Source organism: Dromaius novaehollandiae, chromosome 13 (genome assembly GCF_036370855.1).
Source record: "Dromaius novaehollandiae isolate bDroNov1 chromosome 13, bDroNov1.hap1, whole genome shotgun sequence".
Classification (NCBI taxonomy): domain Eukaryota; kingdom Metazoa; phylum Chordata; class Aves; order Casuariiformes; family Dromaiidae; genus Dromaius; species Dromaius novaehollandiae.
The window spans coordinates 929,137-948,940 of record NC_088110.1 but is presented as its reverse complement, the minus strand read 5'-3'; the positions used below and the strand labels follow the sequence as shown (position 1 = coordinate 948,940).

The 19,804-nt window shown below is 56.3% G+C and overlaps 8 non-coding genes across 8 annotated transcripts; 4 read left to right on the top strand and 4 right to left on the bottom strand.

Annotated features, from left to right (window-relative positions):
• Nucleotides 1-1,778: 1,778 nt before the first annotated feature.
• Nucleotides 1,779-1,850, bottom strand: TRNAE-CUC (transfer RNA glutamic acid (anticodon CUC)). The gene has a single exon. It is a non-coding gene; the product is annotated as a tRNA-Glu (tRNA).
• A 1,281-nt stretch (nt 1,851-3,131) lies between these two features.
• On the top strand, nt 3,132-3,205 carry TRNAN-GUU (transfer RNA asparagine (anticodon GUU)). The gene has a single exon. It is a non-coding gene; the product is annotated as a tRNA-Asn (tRNA).
• A 936-nt stretch (nt 3,206-4,141) lies between these two features.
• TRNAH-GUG (transfer RNA histidin (anticodon GUG)) lies at nt 4,142-4,213 on the top strand. Its single transcript has one exon. It is a non-coding gene; the product is annotated as a tRNA-His (tRNA).
• Nucleotides 4,214-5,314: 1,101 nt separating this feature from the next.
• TRNAI-UAU (transfer RNA isoleucine (anticodon UAU)) lies at nt 5,315-5,408 on the bottom strand. The gene is made up of 2 exons: nt 5,371-5,408; nt 5,315-5,350 (listed from the first exon to the last, which is right to left on the bottom strand). It is a non-coding gene; the product is annotated as a tRNA-Ile (tRNA).
• A 4,569-nt stretch (nt 5,409-9,977) lies between these two features.
• TRNAI-UAU (transfer RNA isoleucine (anticodon UAU)) lies at nt 9,978-10,071 on the top strand. The gene is made up of 2 exons: nt 9,978-10,015; nt 10,036-10,071. It is a non-coding gene; the product is annotated as a tRNA-Ile (tRNA).
• A 1,102-nt stretch (nt 10,072-11,173) lies between these two features.
• Nucleotides 11,174-11,245, bottom strand: TRNAH-GUG (transfer RNA histidin (anticodon GUG)). Its single transcript has one exon. It is a non-coding gene; the product is annotated as a tRNA-His (tRNA).
• A 2,014-nt stretch (nt 11,246-13,259) lies between these two features.
• TRNAN-GUU (transfer RNA asparagine (anticodon GUU)) lies at nt 13,260-13,333 on the bottom strand. Its single transcript has one exon. It is a non-coding gene; the product is annotated as a tRNA-Asn (tRNA).
• A 1,284-nt stretch (nt 13,334-14,617) lies between these two features.
• TRNAE-CUC (transfer RNA glutamic acid (anticodon CUC)) lies at nt 14,618-14,689 on the top strand. Its single transcript has one exon. It is a non-coding gene; the product is annotated as a tRNA-Glu (tRNA).
• The last annotated feature ends 5,115 nt before the right edge of the window (nt 14,690-19,804 follow it).

Below are 19,804 nucleotides of genomic sequence, written 5' to 3'. Positions count from 1 at the left end.
ATGCACGCTCCCCTCTCTCTCAAGAGTCAGCTGGGACATGACCTTTTCTGTCCACCTGCTCTTTGTCACCAGTGTGTTCCAGGGATCCCTTGGAGGGAGATTCCACTTGTTTTTCCGGGGGAAGCTTCCAATCAAATCTGGAAAGGCGAAGACGACAGGTTGAAGAAAAGGCACCACTTTGGCACTTGCATTCACAATCCAGTCACAGAGAGATTTGAGAAGGCCAGCCAAGCCCATAGCTTTCCAAAGCAGACTATGCAATGTCCTTGAGAACTCTGTTAGAAACCGGAGAGACACAGTCAAGACCGCCACGGCCTGTGAGCACACAAGAGGCCCCACCAGTCCGTGCCAGGGCTTCCCTATCCTAACGTGGAGAAAGTGTACTCCTGGCCTCCTCGCTGCCCCTGGAGACCATCTTGCATCTCCTCTTCCTATTCGCCAAGCAGGAGCTGAGAAGCAAATGTACTGTGGCAATACGAAGACACTGCCAGGTCCCCTGCGAAAAGCTGTGCTTGCTCTTCCTGATACCACCAGCTGTCTCGTCCCTGGGGTCTGAAACAGAGACAGAGCTACGTGAGAGCATTCCAGCGACATTACTGCATTGCTTGTAAAGGCAGCAACTCTTTCTGTGGTCAGGGAAGGGGCTGCCACCGGGACACCCTGAAACAAAGTTTTCTTTCCTAACGTTAGCCCTCAACTAGGAAAGCAGAAGATGCACAGCTCAGAGTTGAGAATGAGGAACAACATTGCCAGGTGTTTTGCGAGGGCAAGATTCAAGACAGGCAAGGAGGACACTCCTCCTCTGTTACTGGAGAAGTCAGCCACAGGAGAAGGCATTCGGTTAGCCAGGGTTTCTGCAGACTGGATTTTGCCGCTTGGCTTGTTATGACCCTGCCCAGAAAGAGAACACCTGGCTCAGACGTGCTGTTAGCCTCACAGTCTCTCCAAGGATTCAGATGGTTGCATCCATTGCATGGAAGAGGACAGAGACCTGGCCCTTGCTTTGTCTTTGCCCAGTGGGTAAGACCTGGCATAGAACTAGGCGTAGCACGGGGAAGCGATCGACTTACCTCAAGGAGAGCTTCTAGCAGCTTTCCAGTGCCATCCACCATGAGGAGGAAGTCATCGTAAAATCATATGGTCGCTTCCTTGTTCTATACAGAGAGAATGCCAATGGCCTTGAAGACAAAGTCCACGTGCTGTCTTCTCGAGATGGCCTGGAAGATTGCTATTGCGGTCTTGGTTAGGCAACACTGCACTGCTGTAAAAGGCCTGCGGGCGCACACGGGTAGATCCTCGTACCGCAGAGGGATGATTCTTACGTCACCTAGTCAGCAGCAGAGGAGGAACACAGTCATTCGGCCATGTCTTCAGAGCGGTTTGCATGCCCCTCGAGCTCGGTGCTAGGGCAGGCAAAGGTTTTCATCTGTCTCCTTACCGGGAACATCTTCCTGAGCACATCGGAGCTGGTATTCTTTGGCAACAACCTCCGATATACAAAACATGGGTCTCCAAACAATGGAAACCTCACCGTTCACGGTGAACTCCTAGTGGTTAAGAACATAGAGTGGGACTAGGGAGAGACAGGAGGAGTGCCCTGGAGCTGGATGCAGGAGGAAGCCCAGGATGGCTGTTGTAACAGAGGCAATGCAATGCCCGAACTGTTCCTTGTGGCTGCTGAGAGCTCTTCTGTTGTGGGTCTGAGAGGGTGCCCTTCCTTTCATTTCAGGCTGCCCCCAAGGTGAAAGGCCTGGCTTGCTGTGGCAATAGGGAGCCCTTTCCCTGGCTGGGAATCGAACCCAGGCCGCGGCAGTGAGAGTGCCGAATCCTGACCACTAGACCACCAGGGAGGAGATGCCCAACGTGCCTGTGCACCCTCCAGTGGGCACCAGCCCAGCCCTGCAGGGGACCAGCCCCTCCAACCACAGCCGGGCAGCAAGACAAATTGCCACGGCAGCTGGAGCCTGCCCGGGCAACTTGGCAGGCATTCTCCCTTCCTTCTGAGAAGGATGCCCTCGGCCTGGGCCTCTGGGCAGAGGGTGCCCTGCAATGGGGAGGCCCAGGGAGCGCAAGGTGGTGCTGGGGGGGGGCTGGTCACCGCTGGACACAGGTTTGCGCCATGAGCTATTGGCAGCGTGGCAGCCAGGCAAGGGCCTTGGGGGCTCTTTCTGCATGTTCAAATGCCCTTTTGTGCTGCCGAGATGGCCCCGGCTCTAGTCACAACACGCTGCCGGGAGGACACCACCAGTCCAGCTGCATGGCTCCTAACACCTTGGCAAAAACACCCTCCTGCATTGAACTCAGCTGCAGCTCTCCTAAGTGTGCCTCTGTGGAACGAAGCTGCCCGTATTTCCATCTCGAGCCAGGAGGTCTCACACACTGCTGTGCTCAATTGGCACAGAACTGGCTCCCTGGGAGGGGAGTCTGTCCTCTGCCAGGGTCAGTCCATCCCCACGCAGCGAGGAAACCACCGTGCGCCTCACTCAAATGCCTGCTCTGAAACAGCCCCTGCCCCAAGCACTTCTTATTCTGGAAGTCTCTGAGAAATGGTCCTGAGGGCGCTGACAGGGTCTGATGGTGCTGGGGCTCACAGGAAGCGCAGACAACACCCAGGACCTATGGGCAGTGGGCCCCGGGTGCTTGGGGCCCGTCCAGGAGATGAGCCTCCCACTGCTGGCACCACTTCTACACCTTGCTCCATGCAGGTGGGCCGGAGGGAGAGGAGCAAATCCCTCGCCCTGAGTCACCTCAGCCAGGTCAGCAGTGCTGCGTGCGTGGCCACTGTCCTGCTGCAGCACCAGGGGCAGAGCAGGTGGAGCTCTGCTAGGGCGCTCTCTCTAAGGAGAGCTGCGAGCAGCTCTCTCTCGACACAGAGTGTGTGGGAAAGTGACACTGGAAGAGAGCGAGAAAAGGCTTGTCCCTGAGCCACCTCCACCACACGGTGCATGCACCTGCCCTCGAGCTGCACTGCTCTCAGTGCGGGTAGCAGCCTGGGAACGGGGGTGCGGCTCTGGCTCGGCCTTTCCCTGGCTCTTGGGATAGGGCCCAAGATCAGGGGCACTGCCAGTCCCTCAGCACCGAGGTGCGTGATGACACAGAAGGAAGCATCACTGTGACAGCCCTTGGTGGAGGTCTCTGTGGCGCAATGGGTGAGCGCGCTCGGCTGTTAACTGAGAGGCTGGTGGTTCGAGCCCACCCAGGGACGGCCTCCTTTTGGTGGCACACCTGGGCTTGCCACACCGGGTGACACTCCTCTCGGGAAACTGCTCCTCTGCACAGTGAGTGGCTCTGGCTGCCTGCTCTTGTGCTGCTGCCCTTGCAGGCACTGCTGCCCTGCCTCAACCCATGTGCCAAGGCCTGACTGAGCCCTGGGGTAGAGGCCTCTTGGCACCCGTAGCAGCAGTTCCATCTCATACCCTGAAGATCCTGCAGGCAAGCCTCAGAGGAGGCTGCTGCTCAGCCTTTTGCTTTGGCTTGGGCCTGACCACAGGAGCCCGCAGCACCTTGTGCTCAGCAGAGAGTCAGGATTTGCCTCCCCACTCCTAGGGAGGCACGTGAGGGCTTGCTCCGTTCAGGTGCTGGTCTGCGAGGACACAGACTCACGTTTCCTGACTGCTCCCTGCTAGCTTGCCTTCACCTGACAGCTGTGACTGCTCAGCCTTGCTGCTCCAGGGTAATGGGGATATGCACACGTTTGCTGAGAGCAGGGTCTGAGTCGCCAGGCGCAAGGATTGTGTTCCCAGCACTCACAGGCTGTGGGGCCAACAGCTTGCTGAGGAGTGTTGAGAGCGGGCTGTTCAGGTGGGCAAGGAGGTGACTCCCGGGGAAGGAAGGGCTTCCCTGGGTCGGCTTGCCGCCTTGCGAGGAGGCTTCCAGCCTCCCTTAGCTAAGAAGCAGGCTACTGTTCTGCCCCTTCTCCTGGCATGCGGTGGGGTCCTGGCAGTTGAGGCTGGTGGCAAATGCGCATGATGGGGCTGCAGAGTCAGGTGAGCTTTCGTTGCTCACGTGAGCACGCATGGGGGACGGATGCTGCAGGATGCTGCAGGAAGGGCAGTTAGGAGGCCCTTGCTGTTCCCACCCTGTTGCCTGAAAGAGGCAGGCGGGAAATATGGCCCAGGGAGGCAAGGCAATCACACGGGCAGCTGTGATCGTATAGTGGTTAGTACTCTGCGCTGTGGCCGCAGCAACCTCGGTTCGAATCCGAGTCACAGCAAGGGTTTTGCCAAGCCCGCTGCCCGGAAAGGAGAGTTTGAAAAGACAAGGGAGGCATCTGCAAGGACGGGCCAAGGGGTTTGTTTCCACAGATGTCAAGGCCTAGGAAGGCGGTACAAGCTCTTCTGTGCTCTCTCTCTCCCAAACCTTCAGTGGGCTCATGCCTAAAATGATTTCCTGGTTTCTAGTGACTGTGCAGTGCCTTCTCCTGTGGGGCTGCCGTGGCAGCTACGCCTGCCTCTGGGAAAGCATTCAAGCTTCTCCATTCTCCAGGCAAAGCTTGAGAACTGAGAGACCCTGCCTGGAAAGCACCCAGCTTTTCACTCCCCTTTCTCTTGCCCTTGCTCCCCATTTTGCAGTAAGGAGACTCTCAGCTCCACACCACAAGCACCCTGCAACCCCAGCCCAACCGCGACTGCCATCCCACTCCATAGAGACCCAGCACCACGAGCTCTTCCCTGGGAGAAAGAGGACATGTTTTCCTTTGCGGGGAGCATGGGACTTTTCTGAGGTTATGCCACCACGCTTGAACCCTTCATTCCTGCTCCGGCCCAGCTGTAAGCTGTAAGCTAGCTGTGGGAAGGACACCCTCCGTGGAAGGGCAGAGCTGCCTTTCTCCCTTGCCTGCAGAGTGAGAGGAGCTGTGAGGCAGCAGCTTTTGCCTGCAGCTCCACCCCCGTGCGCGGCTGTGGGGAGCCAAGAGTGCTTCCTCCTGGCCTGCCTGGAGGTGGAAAGGTTGCCTAGGAAGGATCTGCCACAGCGAGGCTGGGCAGCTGGTGCTGGGAGAGTGTCTGCCTGGAGGGGAAATGCTGAAAAGCCAAAGGAAAACGAGAGCCTCTGAGCACTGGGTGGGGTCTGGATGCTGCAGGGAAGAGGTGCACCTGCTGCAGAGAAGGGAGGAGAGCCCAGCTCTGCCTCGGGGCTGCCGAACTGAGTGCTCTGCGGGCAGAGCCCAGGTCAAGCCTGGAACGGCCCCGAGTGCTTCTGCTGTTCCAGGGTGTCTGTATTGAGAGTTCCCAGGATGTCTGTATTGCGACAGATATCACTGCTAGAAAGCTGCGCTGCCCAAGGGAAGGGCAAGCACTGCTTGATCAAAAGCCCATGCTCCAGGTGAGGCTTGAACTCACACCCTCAGCATCCCTCTGCTTCGCACTGCTGTATAAGTACTGCACGCTGGCCCATTGCGCCACTGGAGCACACTTGGAAAGGTGGACTGGAGCCCACGAGCAAACAGTTCTGCCTGTGATCACCATGGCTCATCGGCATTAACCTGGCACCTCAAGTGCTTTCCTCTTGCCTCGTCCAACAAGGAGCAGCAAGCGTGCGCCCCCCGTGGTGTGCCAGGCTTGCAATCTACCCCAGGCCACGGAGTGCCAGGGCGAAGTGTCCTTCAGCAGGGCTTAGCTGGCTAGAGCCAGGAAAGGGGAAACCACAAGCACTTGGCCCTGCTCAGCACTCTCCAGCACTGGGTTACCTCTGGCGTGTCCTCACAGAGGCAGAGAAAGAAAGTCCACATCTTGGAGGAAGCGTATGGGTCCACTGCTGGGAAAGGTCAGGTCAGCAGCGAAATGCATGTCTGCCTCTCTGTCCTGACACCCCAGTCACCAAGCATTTCTGAATGCTTCCCTCCTTGGGCTGCCCCTTCTTGGTGACCGTTGAGATGGGAGCAGGGAGGAGAAGTCATCTGCAGACTGCTAGAACTGGTTCCCATCTTTCTGCACCACAGCTCCACTGCCTGTGTGTGCCTCGAGGGCGTTTACCCCAAAGGGGAATGCTTCTCTCTCTTGCCATTGCTCCAGAACACCCGGAGCCGGCAAAAGGTGTCTGAGGGAACACAGGCTAACAAGCAAATACCTTCCCCCCACGCTGGTATTTATTTGCCACCAGCCCGTATTTCTTCATCTGAAAGACACAGGCCGAGCAGAAGGAGCAACTGGCTCCTGTGAATATTGCCCGGACAGACTGCAAAGGGGCTATCGTGGCCGGAAGAGCATGGTGCATCAAGGATTTGCTTTTGGGCTCAGCCCAAGGAATGCATCACAGCAAGGGAGTTTAACAAAAGAAAGAAATGTCCTTGACTGCCTCCCTCTTCTTCTTTTACTTGCCAGCTTAATATTTCCATACCTGCTTAAGCCTCACTCAGAGCAGCATGTGCCTCATGGATTCAAGCTCCTGCTTAGACTCAAAACCACAGCTGTCTCAGGCCCAGGGCTGTGAATGTATGTGTTTGGCTTCTGTTCCTGCAAAACAGCGGTGTCAGGGTACAGCTGCATCCCCACAAGTCCTACAGCCCTTTCGGCAATAACCGCCTTAGGTCGCACAGAGTTGTCTTGGGACAATGGCCAAATCGCTCTCCTAGGATGGCCAGAGGAGCAGGCAGTTCAGCGTGGTCTTCCCTCATGGATTCGGTCCCATGGCTTCCTCCGCCTGTCCTTGTTCCCCTGATCCTTGCTGGGGCTTTGTGTTCGGTGGGAGGAGTCTTTGGGTAGATGCTGTAACCCCAGGATCTTGAGGATGGCCTGCCTCATGACACTGTGCGAGGGCGGGGGCGGTGCGGGGTGAGCTGCTGGCTAAGGAAGAGGACTGCTTCCCTGGCCCCACTCAGGAGTCTCACCCTGCTGTGACTGTCCAGCCCCTGGCGTATGACTGTGGATTACAGAGAACTGAATAAGGTGGTCCCACCCCTGATGGCAGTGGTCCCCAATATGGTGACCTTGTTAGAAGAAGTGGGCAAAAATTTGCAGGAATGGAAGGCTGTGGTGGATCTGGCAAATGCCTTTTCCCCTGTTGCTATATCCCCAGCCTCGCAGGGACCACTTTGCCTTCACTTGGAATGCTAAGCAGTATACATTCCAGGTGCTTCCGCAGGGATATAGGCATAGCCCCATAATATGTCATCAAATGGTCGCTGCCGACCTCCCAACACCTCTCCCAGAATGCACTAGTCATCATTACATCAATGATATTTTGATAATGGGACCATCTGAAAATCAGGTGAAAGAGCAGCTAATGGCACTGGCACATGCTTTCCAGGATAGGGGGTGGGCCGTGAACCGAAAAAAGGTACAAGGACCAGATATTAGTGTTCACTTTCTAGGAGCAGTATGGACAGGACAAACGAAGGCCACTCCTGCCTGAAATGGTGCATAATACTACCCAGCAATATCCTGTCCCTACAACTGTAGAACAGCTGCAAGCTTTCCTAGGTCTCCTAGGATTCTGGCAAACTTTTATGCCTCATTTAGCAGACTTGATGCAGCCCTTGCAGCGTTTAACAAAGCAAAGCAGTCAGTGGCAGTGGACTAAAAGCCTTGCACCCACAGTTCACCACCAGGAAAAGGCCAAGGGGCAGGAAAGCAGCATGCCTGCGCTTTACCCTTCTCACCAAGGCTTCTTTAGACCTTCCTCCCCTCTTGCCTCGTGGAAGGGTTTGATTTTTTTACAGCTTTCTTGAATTAGGTTTTCAAAGATGTTGCAGTGGGGCACCTCTACAACGGCTGCGCAAAAGGGTCCAAGAGCCAGCGTGAGCCCAGCCTTTGGGAGGACAGAGCGACATCTTGGCAGAGCTGAGCTCAGCCAACAGGATGCACTTCTGGCACGTTCTTGGGGGTGGGGGTTGTGGTGTTTCTCCTGTGCTGGGTGACAGACCGCATAAGTGCCCACTCCATTCCTTGAGTGCCATGCACATTTATCTTTCCTTCTTTGGGTTAATGGCTGTAGCTACTCGTTGCATGTACTTCTTCAACGGCCTAAGGTTCTGCTTTCAGAGCAGCCAAAGTGAAAAGAGCACTTTTCCCCACCTCTGGCTCTTTCAGTGTCTGAGGGTGTGGGGAAAAACAGTATCACTGGCAGACAAGACGACACTGACCAACACAGGTCAAAGCCCTTGGCATGCCAATCGTTGCCCTGTATCAAGGCTGGAGTTGGGACAGGACTTCAGGAGGAGACTGTGGATGCACACAGTGAGGAAGTGCACAGAGACCCATCTGGGAAGCCTCCCCGCCTTGGTGCCGAATCCTACGAGGTGACTGTTCGCAGGTTGGTGCCGCCAGTGCCACTGCCCTCCAGGGCAGCCCCCATCTACTTCCAGAAGCCCCCAGCTACTTCCTCCTCCTCTTCCTGGAGGAGGAGGCCTAGGAGGCCCTGCAGCTCCATGTCCAGGCAAAGAGGCTGCACCCACAAATGGGGCTTGTCCAGAAAGTCACTGGGAGTGCACGTGCTCCAGGAACCGGTGTCAGCGCTCTAACAGCACCATGCGGAGACTCACGTCCAGCTCCTCCATTAGCATTCGCATTCACATTCACATTAGCATTAGCATTAGTATCGGCCCTGCCTTCCCTGGGCCACCTGGCACTGTGTGGAGTCACAGCCTGACCCCTTCCCTCGGAGAAGGATGACATCAGCAGGCGCACAAGAAAGAAACACCAAGGGCTGGGCAGTCACAGCAGGGTGAGACTCCTGAGTGGGGCCAGGGAAGCAGTCCTCTTCCTTGGCCAGCAGCTCACCCCGCACCGCCCCCGCCCTCGCACAGTGTCATGAGGCAGGCCATCCTCAAGATCCTGGGGTTACAGCATCTACCCAAAGACTCCTCCCACCGAACACAAAGCCCCAGCAAGGATCAGGGGAACAAGGACAGGCGGAGGAAGCCATGGGACCGAATCCATGAGGGAAGACCACGCTGAACTGCCTGCTCCTCTGGCCATCCTAGGAGAGCGATTTGGCCATTGTCCCAAGACAAGACCCACCAAGACGGGTCAAGGAAAGAAACAAGGGAAAAGCTGCTAAGCAGGAGCTTGAATCCATGAGGCACATGCTGCTCTGAGTGAGGCTTAAGCAGGTATGGAAATATTAAGCTGGCAAGTAAAAGAAGAAGAGGGAGGCAGTCAAGGACATTTCTTTCTTTTGTTAAACTCCCTTGCTGTGATGCATTCCTTGGGCTGAGCCCAAAAGCAAATCCTTGATGCACCATGCTCTTCCGGCCACGATAGCCCCTTTGCAGTCTGTCCGGGCAATATTCACAGGAGCCAGTTGCTCCTTCTGCTCGGCCTGTGTCTTTCAGATGAAGAAATACGGGCTGGTGGCAAATAAATACCAGCGTGGGGGGAAGGTATTTGCTTGTTAGCCTGTGTTCCCTCAGACACCTTTTGCCGGCTCCGGGTGTTCTGGAGCAATGGCAAGAGAGAGAAGCATTCCCCTTTGGGGTAAACGCCCTCGAGGCACACACAGGCAGTGGAGCTGTGGTGCAGAAAGATGGGAACCAGTTCTAGCAGTCTGCAGATGACTTCTCCTCCCTGCTCCCATCTCAACGGTCACCAAGAAGGGGCAGCCCAAGGAGGGAAGCATTCAGAAATGCTTGGTGACTGGGGTGTCAGGACAGAGAGGCAGACATGCATTTCGCTGCTGACCTGACCTTTCCCAGCAGTGGACCCATACGCTTCCTCCAAGATGTGGACTTTCTTTCTCTGCCTCTGTGAGGACACGCCAGAGGTAACCCAGTGCTGGAGAGTGCTGAGCAGGGCCAAGTGCTTGTGGTTTCCCCTTTCCTGGCTCTAGCCAGCTAAGCCCTGCTGAAGGACACTTCGCCCTGGCACTCCGTGGCCTGGGGTAGATTGCAAGCCTGGCACACCACGGGGGGCGCACGCTTGCTGCTCCTTGTTGGACGAGGCAAGAGGAAAGCACTTGAGGTGCCAGGTTAATGCCGATGAGCCATGGTGATCACAGGCAGAACTGTTTGCTCGTGGGCTCCAGTCCACCTTTCCAAGTGTGCTCCAGTGGCGCAATGGGCCAGCGTGCAGTACTTATACAGCAGTGCGAAGCAGAGGGATGCTGAGGGTGTGAGTTCAAGCCTCACCTGGAGCATGGGCTTTTGATCAAGCAGTGCTTGCCCTTCCCTTGGGCAGCGCAGCTTTCTAGCAGTGATATCTGTCGCAATACAGACATCCTGGGAACTCTCAATACAGACACCCTGGAACAGCAGAAGCACTCGGGGCCGTTCCAGGCTTGACCTGGGCTCTGCCCGCAGAGCACTCAGTTCGGCAGCCCCGAGGCAGAGCTGGGCTCTCCTCCCTTCTCTGCAGCAGGTGCACCTCTTCCCTGCAGCATCCAGACCCCACCCAGTGCTCAGAGGCTCTCGTTTTCCTTTGGCTTTTCAGCATTTCCCCTCCAGGCAGACACTCTCCCAGCACCAGCTGCCCAGCCTCGCTGTGGCAGATCCTTCCTAGGCAACCTTTCCACCTCCAGGCAGGCCAGGAGGAAGCACTCTTGGCTCCCCACAGCCGTGCACGGGGGTGGAGCTGCAGGCAAAAGCTGCTGCCTCACAGCTCCTCTCACTCTGCAGGCAAGGGAGAAAGGCAGCTCTGCCCTTCCACGGAGGGTGTCCTTCCCACAGCTAGCTTACAGCTTACAGCTGGGCCGGAGCAGGAATGAAGGGTTCAAGCGTGGTGGCATAACCTCAGAAAAGTCCCATGCTCTCCGCAAAGGAAAACATGTCCTCTTTCTCCCAGGGAAGAGCTCGTGGTGCTGGGTCTCTATGGAGTGGGATGGCAGTCGCGGTTGGGCTGGGGTGCTTGCAGGGTGCTTGTGGTGTGGAGCTGAGAGTCTCCTTACTGCAAAATGGGGAGCAAGGGCAAGAGAAAGGGGAGTGAAAAGCTGGGTGCTTTCCAGGCAGGGTCTCTCAGTTCTCAAGCTTTGCCTGGAGAATGGAGAAGCTTGAATGCTTTCCCAGAGGCAGGCGTAGCTGCCACGGCAGCCCCACAGGAGAAGGCACTGCACAGTCACTAGAAACCAGGAAATCATTTTAGGCATGAGCCCACTGAAGGTTTGGGAGAGAGAGCACAGAAGAGCTTGTACCGCCTTCCTAGGCCTTGACATCTGTGGAAACAAACCCCTTGGCCCGTCCTTGCAGATGCCTCCCTTGTCTTTTCAAACTCTCCTTTCCGGGCAGCGGGCTTGGCAAAACCCTTGCTGTGACTCGGATTCGAACCGAGGTTGCTGCGGCCACAGCGCAGAGTACTAACCACTATACGATCACAGCTGCCCGTGTGATTGCCTTGCCTCCCTGGGCCATATTTCCCGCCTGCCTCTTTCAGGCAACAGGGTGGGAACAGCAAGGGCCTCCTAACTGCCCTTCCTGCAGCATCCTGCAGCATCCGTCCCCCATGCGTGCTCACGTGAGCAACGAAAGCTCACCTGACTCTGCAGCCCCATCATGCGCATTTGCCACCAGCCTCAACTGCCAGGACCCCACCACATGCCAGGAGAAGGGGCAGAACAGTAGCCTGCTTCTTAGCTAAGGGAGGCTGGAAGCCTCCTCGCAAGGCGGCAAGCCGACCCAGGGAAGCCCTTCCTTCCCCGGGAGTCACCTCCTTGCCCACCTGAACAGCCCGCTCTCAACACTCCTCAGCAAGCTGTTGGCCCCACAGCCTGTGAGTGCTGGGAACACAATCCTTGCGCCTGGCGACTCAGACCCTGCTCTCAGCAAACGTGTGCATATCCCCATTACCCTGGAGCAGCAAGGCTGAGCAGTCACAGCTGTCAGGTGAAGGCAAGCTAGCAGGGAGCAGTCAGGAAACGTGAGTCTGTGTCCTCGCAGACCAGCACCTGAACGGAGCAAGCCCTCACGTGCCTCCCTAGGAGTGGGGAGGCAAATTCACTCTCTGTATTTGCCGTTTCAGAGCTATCAGTTCTTGGGGATGGCAAAGAACGGAACTGAAGGAAGTTACGGGCTGGTTTCACAGCATGTGCAGGGGCTGGTGATGAGGAAAGGACAACTCTGCAAAGGGCGGCTCGTGTAGCCAGCTGGACAGCTGTCTGAAGAGCTGTCTGAAGAGGGCTTGTGTAGGGGGAAGGCAGGTGCATACCGCAGCAGATATGATGTGTGAGGTGATGTAGCTGAGTGGTGTAAGGAGCTGGATTTTGGCTCTGGTTTCTCAGAAAGGTGGGCTCGAAGCCCATGCCATCAGGTTTTGTTGTCTCAGGCTGCTGTGATTTCTGCCCAGCTGATCGTTCCGGAGCACTGTCCCAGCCCTTCTCAAGCTCTCCTTCTCCTCCGCTTTATCTCTTTGCTCTGGTTTTTCACTGTCCCCAGAGGCACAAAGGAGCAAAGGTGAGCCATCCCCCTGGTACCTCCCCGGAGTGACCCATCTGCTCGTCCTAGGAAGAGAGGCCAGGCAAGGCAGGGCTCCTGTGGGTGTTGATGCAGCCCTTTTGTCCCGCCTGCTCAGCTGTGTCCTCAGGGCTCCAAAAGGAGAGTTTTCCTTCTCAGACAAATGCTCTGCTCCAAGACCAAGAGTCAAAGCAGCTGCAGCAACTCCAAGCCAATCTTGGACCCTCCAGCCACTCAAGGGAGAAGACACAAGATTTGCCCGCTGCTACCTCGGCCTTAAGAGCTGGGGTGCCCTGAGAGGTCCTCAGCAGGACAGTTTCACGTCTCTTGGGCAAGTTGGAAAGTTCAGCCCCACACAGACAGCAGCATCACTTCTCGGGCGGGACCTAAGTCTCCTTTGTACAGCGGATGCATAAATTGTGGGGATTTACTTGGACAAGAAAACCATGATGGGATTAAATTAAATTAGGTGGGTCTAAGGAAATTAGATTAAAGTCTTCTGGGCACAGAGTTTGACTCAGGGTCTGGTCACACTTCCCTGGGCAGCAGCCCACTTGCTGGAGAGCTGGTGCTTTCTCTGCCTGGGAGTGGAAGCCCCGCTGGGGAAGGGGAAAAGGCAAATCCTGACTCTCTGCTGAGGACCAGGTGCTGCGGGCTCCTGTGGTCAGGCCCAAGCCAGAGCAAAAGGCTGAGCAGCAGCCTCCTCTGAGGCTTGCCTGCAGGCTCTTCGGGGTATGAGATGGAACTGCTGCTACGGGTGCCAAGAGGCCTCTACCCCAGGGCTCAGTCAGGCCTTGGCACATGGGTTGAGGCAGGGCAGCAGTGCCTGCAAGGGCAGCAGCACAAGAGCAGGCAGCCAGAGCCACTCACTGTGCAGAGGAGCAGTTTCCCGAGAGGAGTGTCACCCGGTGTGGCAAGCCCAGGTGTGCCACCAAAAGGAGGCCGTCCCTGGGTGGGCTCGAACCACCAGCCTCTCAGTTAACAGCCGAGCGCGCTCACCCATTGCGCCACAGAGACCTCCACCAAGGGCTGTCACAGTGATGCTTCCTTCTGTGTCATCACGCACCTCGGCGCTGAGGGACTGGCAGTGCCCCTGATCTTGGGCCCTATCCCAAGAGCCAGGGAAAGGCCGAGCCAGAGCCGCACCCCCGTTCCCAGGCTGCTACCCGCACTGAGAGCAGTGCAGCTCGAGGGCAGGTGCATGCACCGTGTGGTGGAGGTGGCTCAGGGACAAGCCTTTTCTCGCTCTCTTCCAGTGTCACTTTCCCACACACTCTGTGTCGAGAGAGAGCTGCTGGGCGCAGCTCTCCTTAGAGAGAGCGCCCTAGCAGAGCTCCACCTGCTCTGCCCCTGGTGCTGCAGCAGGACAGTGGCCACGCACGCAGCACTGCTGACCTGGCTGAGGTGACTCAGGGCGAGGGATTTGCTCCTCTCCCTCCGGCCCACCTGCATGGAGCAAGGTGTAGAAGTGGTGCCAGCAGTGGGAGGCTCATCTCCTGGACGGGCCCCAAGCACCCGGGGCCCACTGCCCATAGGTCCTGGGTGTTGTCTGCGCTTCCTGTGAGCCCCAGCACCATCAGACCCTGTCAGCGCCCTCAGGACCATTTCTCAGAGACTTCCAGAATAAGAAGTGCTTGGGGCAGGGGCTGTTTCAGAGCAGGCATTTGAGTGAGGCGCACGGTGGTTTCCTCGCTGCGTGGGGATGGACTGACCCTGGCAGAGGACAGACTCCCCTCCCAGGGAGCCAGTTCTGTGCCAATTGAGCACAGCAGTGTGTGAGACCTCCTGGCTCGAGATGGAAATACGGGCAGCTTCGTTCCACAGAGGCACACTTAGGAGAGCTGCAGCTGAGTTCAATGCAGGAGGGTGTTTTTGCCAAGGTGTTAGGAGCCATGCAGCTGGACTGGTGGTGTCCTCCCGGCAGCGTGTTGTGACTAGAGCCGGGGCCATCTCGGCAGCACAAAAGGGCATTTGAACATGCAGAAAGAGCCCCCAAGGCCCTTGCCTGGCTGCCACGCTGCCAATAGCTCATGGCGCAAACCTGTGTCCAGCGGTGACCAGCCCCCCCACAGCACCACCTTGCGCTCCCTGGGCCTCCCCATTGCAGGGCACCCTCTGCCCAGAGGCCCAGGCCGAGGGCATCCTTCTCAGAAGGAAGGGAGAATGCCTGCCAAGTTGCCCGGGCAGGCTCCAGCTGCCGTGGCAATTTGTCTTGCTGCCCGGCTGTGGTTGGAGGGGCTGGTCCCCTGCAGGGCTGGGCTGGTGCCCACTGGAGGGTGCACAGGCACGTTGGGCATCTCCTCCCTGGTGGTCTAGTGGTCAGGATTCGGCACTCTCACTGCCGCGGCCTGGGTTCGATTCCCAGCCAGGGAAAGGGCTCCCTATTGCCACAGCAAGCCAGGCCTTTCACCTTGGGGGCAGCCTGAAATGAAAGGAAGGGCACCCTCTCAGACCCACAACAGAAGAGCTCTCAGCAGCCACAAGGAACAGTTCGGGCATTGCATTGCCTCTGTTACAACAGCCATCCTGGGCTTCCTCCTGCATCCAGCTCCAGGGCACTCCTCCTGTCTCTCCCTAGTGGGGACACTCTATGTTCTTAACCACTAGGAGTTCACCATGAACGGTGAGGTTTCCATTGTTCGGAGACCCATGTTTTGTATATCGGAGGTTGTTGCCAAAGAATACCAGCTCCGATGTGCTCAAGAAGATGTTCCCGGTAAGGAGACAGATGAAAACCTTTGCCTGCCCTAGCACCGAGCTCGAGGGGCATGCAAACCGCTCTGAAGACATGGCCGAATGACTGTGTTCCTCCTCTGCTGCTGACTAGGTGACGTAAGAATCATCCCTCTGCGGTACGAGGATCTACCCGTGTGCGCCCGCAGGCCTTTTACAGCAGTGCAGTGTTGCCTAACCAAGACCGCAATAGCAATCTTCCAGGCCATCTCGAGAAGACAGCACGTGGACTTTGTCTTCAAGGCCATTGGCATTCTCTCTGTATAGAACAAGGAAGCGACCATATGATTTTACGATGACTTCCTCCTCATGGTGGATGGCACTGGAAAGCTGCTAGAAGCTCTCCTTGAGGTAAGTCGATCGCTTCCCCGTGCTACGCCTAGTTCTATGCCAGGTCTTACCCACTGGGCAAAGACAAAGCAAGGGCCAGGTCTCTGTCCTCTTCCATGCAATGGATGCAACCATCTGAATCCTTGGAGAGACTGTGAGGCTAACAGCACGTCTGAGCCAGGTGTTCTCTTTCTGGGCAGGGTCATAACAAGCCAAGCGGCAAAATCCAGTCTGCAGAAACCCTGGCTAACCGAACGCCTTCTCCTGCGGCTGACTTCTCCAGTAACAGAGGAGGAGTGTCCTCCTTGCCTGTCTTGAATCTTGCCTGGCAATGTTGTTCCTCATTCTCAACTCTGAGCTGTGCATCTTCTGCTTTCCTAGTTGAGGGCTAACGTTAGGAAAGAAAACTTTGTTTCAGGGTGTCCCGGTGGCAGCCCCTTCCCTGACCACAGAAAGAGTTGCTGCCTTTACAAGCAATGCAGTAATGTCGCTGGAATGCTCTCACGTAGCTCTGTCTCTGTTTCAGACCCCAGGGACGAGACAGCTGGTGGTATCAGGAAGAGCAAGCACAGCTTTTCGCAGGGGACCTGGCAGTGTCTTCGTATTGCCACAGTACATTTGCTTCTCAGCTCCTGCTTGGCGAATAGGAAGAGGAGATGCGAGATGGTCTCCAGGGGCAGCGAGGAGGCCAGGAGTACACTTTCTCCACGTTAGGATAGGGAAGCCCTGGCACGGACTGGTGGGGCCTCTTGTGTGCTCACAGGCCGTGGCGGTCTTGACTGTGTCTCTCCGGTTTCTAACAGAGTTCTCAAGGACATTGCATAGTCTGCTTTGGAAAGCTATGGGCTTGGCTGGCCTTCTCAAATCTCTCTGTGACTGGATTGTGAATGCAAGTGCCAAAGTGGTGCCTTTTCTTCAACCTGTCGTCTTCGCCTTTCCAGATTTGATTGGAAGCTTCCCCCGGAAAAACAAGTGGAATCTCCCTCCAAGGGATCCCTGGAACACACTGGTGACAAAGAGCAGGTGGACAGAAAAGGTCATGTCCCAGCTGACTCTTGAGAGAGAGGGGAGCGTGCATGTGCACGTGTGTTTGTGCTCAACTGCTCACAAAGACGCTTGCTGAAGAGTCTTCTCCCTTCCTACTTCCAGGGAGTGCTCCCGTTGCATGCCTCCTTTCTCAAGAAAGGCCTTTGCCACCTGCATTATCTGGCACTGGCCAGAAAAAGCAAAAGGGGTGGAAAACCAAAGGAAGCAAGTCATTGGCCAGGTGAGCCTCTTGGAGAAAAGGCTGAGGTGCTCTTGGAGTTCTTTGAAGGAGCTGTTTCTTCCGTTCACTCTGTCAGAATGAAATCTGAAGGGCGGCCAACAAGTCTTTCCATGACTTAATCTTTCCAGATTGGCGGCAAGCATGTGGCAGGTTTCTGCGAGGCTCTTGTGTCAGCTTCCCTCTGGTCCCTTTCTTGTTTCCAGCACTGCAACTGAGATCACGCCTCTGAGACCAGCCTCTTCCTCCAGAGGCTCTTGGAAGGCCGCCAAAGGCCGGGAGGCAAAGGACAGAGAGCGCACCAAGCAGACCGAGGGAAAAGGTCATGCCACAGCTGACTGGTGAGAGCGGTGTGTTGGTTTTCCTTTGGGCCTCCGCAGTAGGTGACTGGAGCCAAGCTTAAAATGCGAGGCCTGCCATGGTAGGCTGCTTCTCTTGTGCCTCTGCTTACTCATCACGGCAGATCTCAGGGGACTCCTCCTGGAAGGTATCTCAGGGCAGGCCTGCAGCACCAACTGCAGCTGCCACTGCTGAGGGGCACTTTGCCCTGGCATTCCGTGCCCTGGTATACCTTGCAAGCCGCTCCTTAGTTACAGGAATCTGCCTGTGCGGAGGCAGCAGGAATTTAGGAAGATCCCTCAGCACTCTGCAGGGGATCAAAATGCGACCTTGAGCAGCCAGTGGCGGAGGGGTCTACCTTTCCCAGGGAACCAGCGCGCTTGAATGGGGGGAGAAAGACCATGTGGAGATGATTGGCGATAGGCTGCGAAGCTGTGCCAAAACGTTGCTTCCATTTGAAGGCTGGTAATTGCAGGCCTTGTGTTGTGAGGACTGAGGATCACCTCGCTAAGCATGTCTTTGGGCTGGATGTGCCAGAAGAGCAAGCCTGGGCATGCGAGCCCCTTAGAGATGTGCAGGAAGCTGTTCCCCTTGTCGTGTGAAACTATGCCCTCCACCCTGCAGCCACCCCAAAGGGGAGGGTACCTGAGGGTACCAGAGGAATGTGAAAGTCAGCTCATCCTCCCCCACCAACAGAGAGTAGTGTCTGTTTTCCCTGGTTTTTAGGTTGGCTTTAATTAACTAGAAGCCTCTTGTTTTCCTCCTAATCTTGATGGTGGGGGAAGGGCAGCTGTGGTCTGGCACAGGAGGTGGGCCAGAGAGAGCTAAAAGCCAGGATTGCTTTTCTCCCTAGCACACTTCCTCCTTCTCTGAGACTGGGTCCCCTAGTGTTAGTCCAGTTTCACCCCAAAACAGAGTCTTTCCAACCACCTCACTGCCTTCAGTGCCCCTAGCAGGAGGCGGGTAATGGTCTCCGCAGGCTCTGGCTGTGGCAAACGGCACTGGTTTTCTTCTTGTGCCATCGCGAGAGGGCCCACCCCTGGGCATCCTGAGCTTTCCTTGGGGCCTCTTGGGCCTCATGGGAGTGCTACAGCTCGAGGGCTTCTCCCCTCACTGTTGACATGAATGCAAGGACTCCAGTACGCCAAATGCTCCAGCAGAGCTGCCTTCTGCTGCAGAGGCTGGCACCCAGCTGCTTGTGAGCACCAGAGGGAGAACAGTCTCATCCGGCACTCAGATAACTTCACCCGGCTTGTGTGTTTTTAGCCTGCTGCAAACAATTCAGGAGAGCTCCTCTAAGGCAGAAGAGGAGGGCAAGCAGGAAGAACTTCTTCAAGCCAGACCTCAAACTGCACTTTGTGTTTGCAGACATCAGAACAGGGCAGAACAGGTGAGCAGAGGAGCTGAGTCGTGGAGACTGCTGTCTCCAAAGAGCAGGCCAGGGGACCATGGTCTTTCAAGCTTGCCTGCTCATGCCTGGCAGGCAGAAGCTGTCCCCAGAAGCCAAAGCGGAGGAGAAGAGGGCCAACCGCACCCGGGGCTCTATTTGCAAGAGCGTAGCCAGCCGGGTGCCAGGAGCCTGCAGCACCTTGTCCTCAGCAGAGAGTCAGGATTTGCCTTTTCCCCTTCCCCAGCGGGGCTTCCACTCCCAGGCAGAGAAAGCACCAGCTCTCCAGCAAGCGGGCTGCGGCCAAGGAAGTGTGACCAGACCCTGAGTCAAACTCTGTGCCCAGAAGACTTTAATCTAATTTCATTAGACTCACCTAATTTAATTTAATCCCATCATGGTTTTGTTGTTGTTTTGTTGTGTTGGCACTGGCAGCACCAACCTGCGAACAGTCACCTCGTAGGATTCGGCACCAAGGCGGGGAGGCTTCCCAGATGGGTCTCTATGCACTTCCTCACTGTGTGCATCCGCAGTCTCCTCCTGAAGTCCTGTCCCAACTCCAGCCTTGATACGGGGCAACGATTGGCATGCCAAGGGCTTTGACCTGTGTTGGTCAGCGTCGTCTTGTCTGCCAGTGATACTGCTCCTGATTTTCCCCACACCCTCAGACACTGAAAGAGCCAGAGGTGGGGAAAAGTGCTCTTTTCACTTTGGCTGCTCTGAAAGCAGAACCTTAGGCCGTTGAAGAAGTACATGAAACGAGTAACTACAGCCATTAACCCAAAGAAGGAAAGATAAATGTGCATGGCGCTCAAGGAATGGAGTGGGCACTTATGCAGTCTGTCACCCAGCACAGGAGAAACACCACCACCACCACCCCAAGAACGTGCCAGAAGTGCATCCTGTTGGCTGAGCTCAGCTCTGCCAAGATGTCACTCCGTCCTCCCAAAGGCTGGGCTCACGCTGGCTCTTGGACCCTTTTGCGCAGCCGTTGTAGAGGTGCCCCACTGCAACACCACAGAGGATTGTGTATTTGCATTACTTGGGCCACAGTTAAACAAAATAATTGCCATGGTGCAGTGCTCTTGGGGCTCCCTGGCACTGCCCCAGCTGGGGCAGCTCTCCTGCCTCCAAAGCCTGAGGCAGCTTGCTCAGAGCCCACTGCAGCATCACCACGGGGCGCCCCACTTTGTGGGAGAAGAAAGGGATGGGTAGAAGCTGTGTCCAGTTCTGCAACTCAGGGTTCAAAGGCTTTAAATGAACCAGGCGACACCTTTGTATTCAACCCAGGCACCGCAGAACACCGCCATCAAATTCCTGCTCCCATCACACCAAGTAGAGGCTGCTCTTTTGCCCTGTGGCCTGGCACAGGGAGTAACGTCCTGAGTGTCAGGCTGTGATTGTGTTCAGACACCGGTGCAGTCACTTTGGGCCC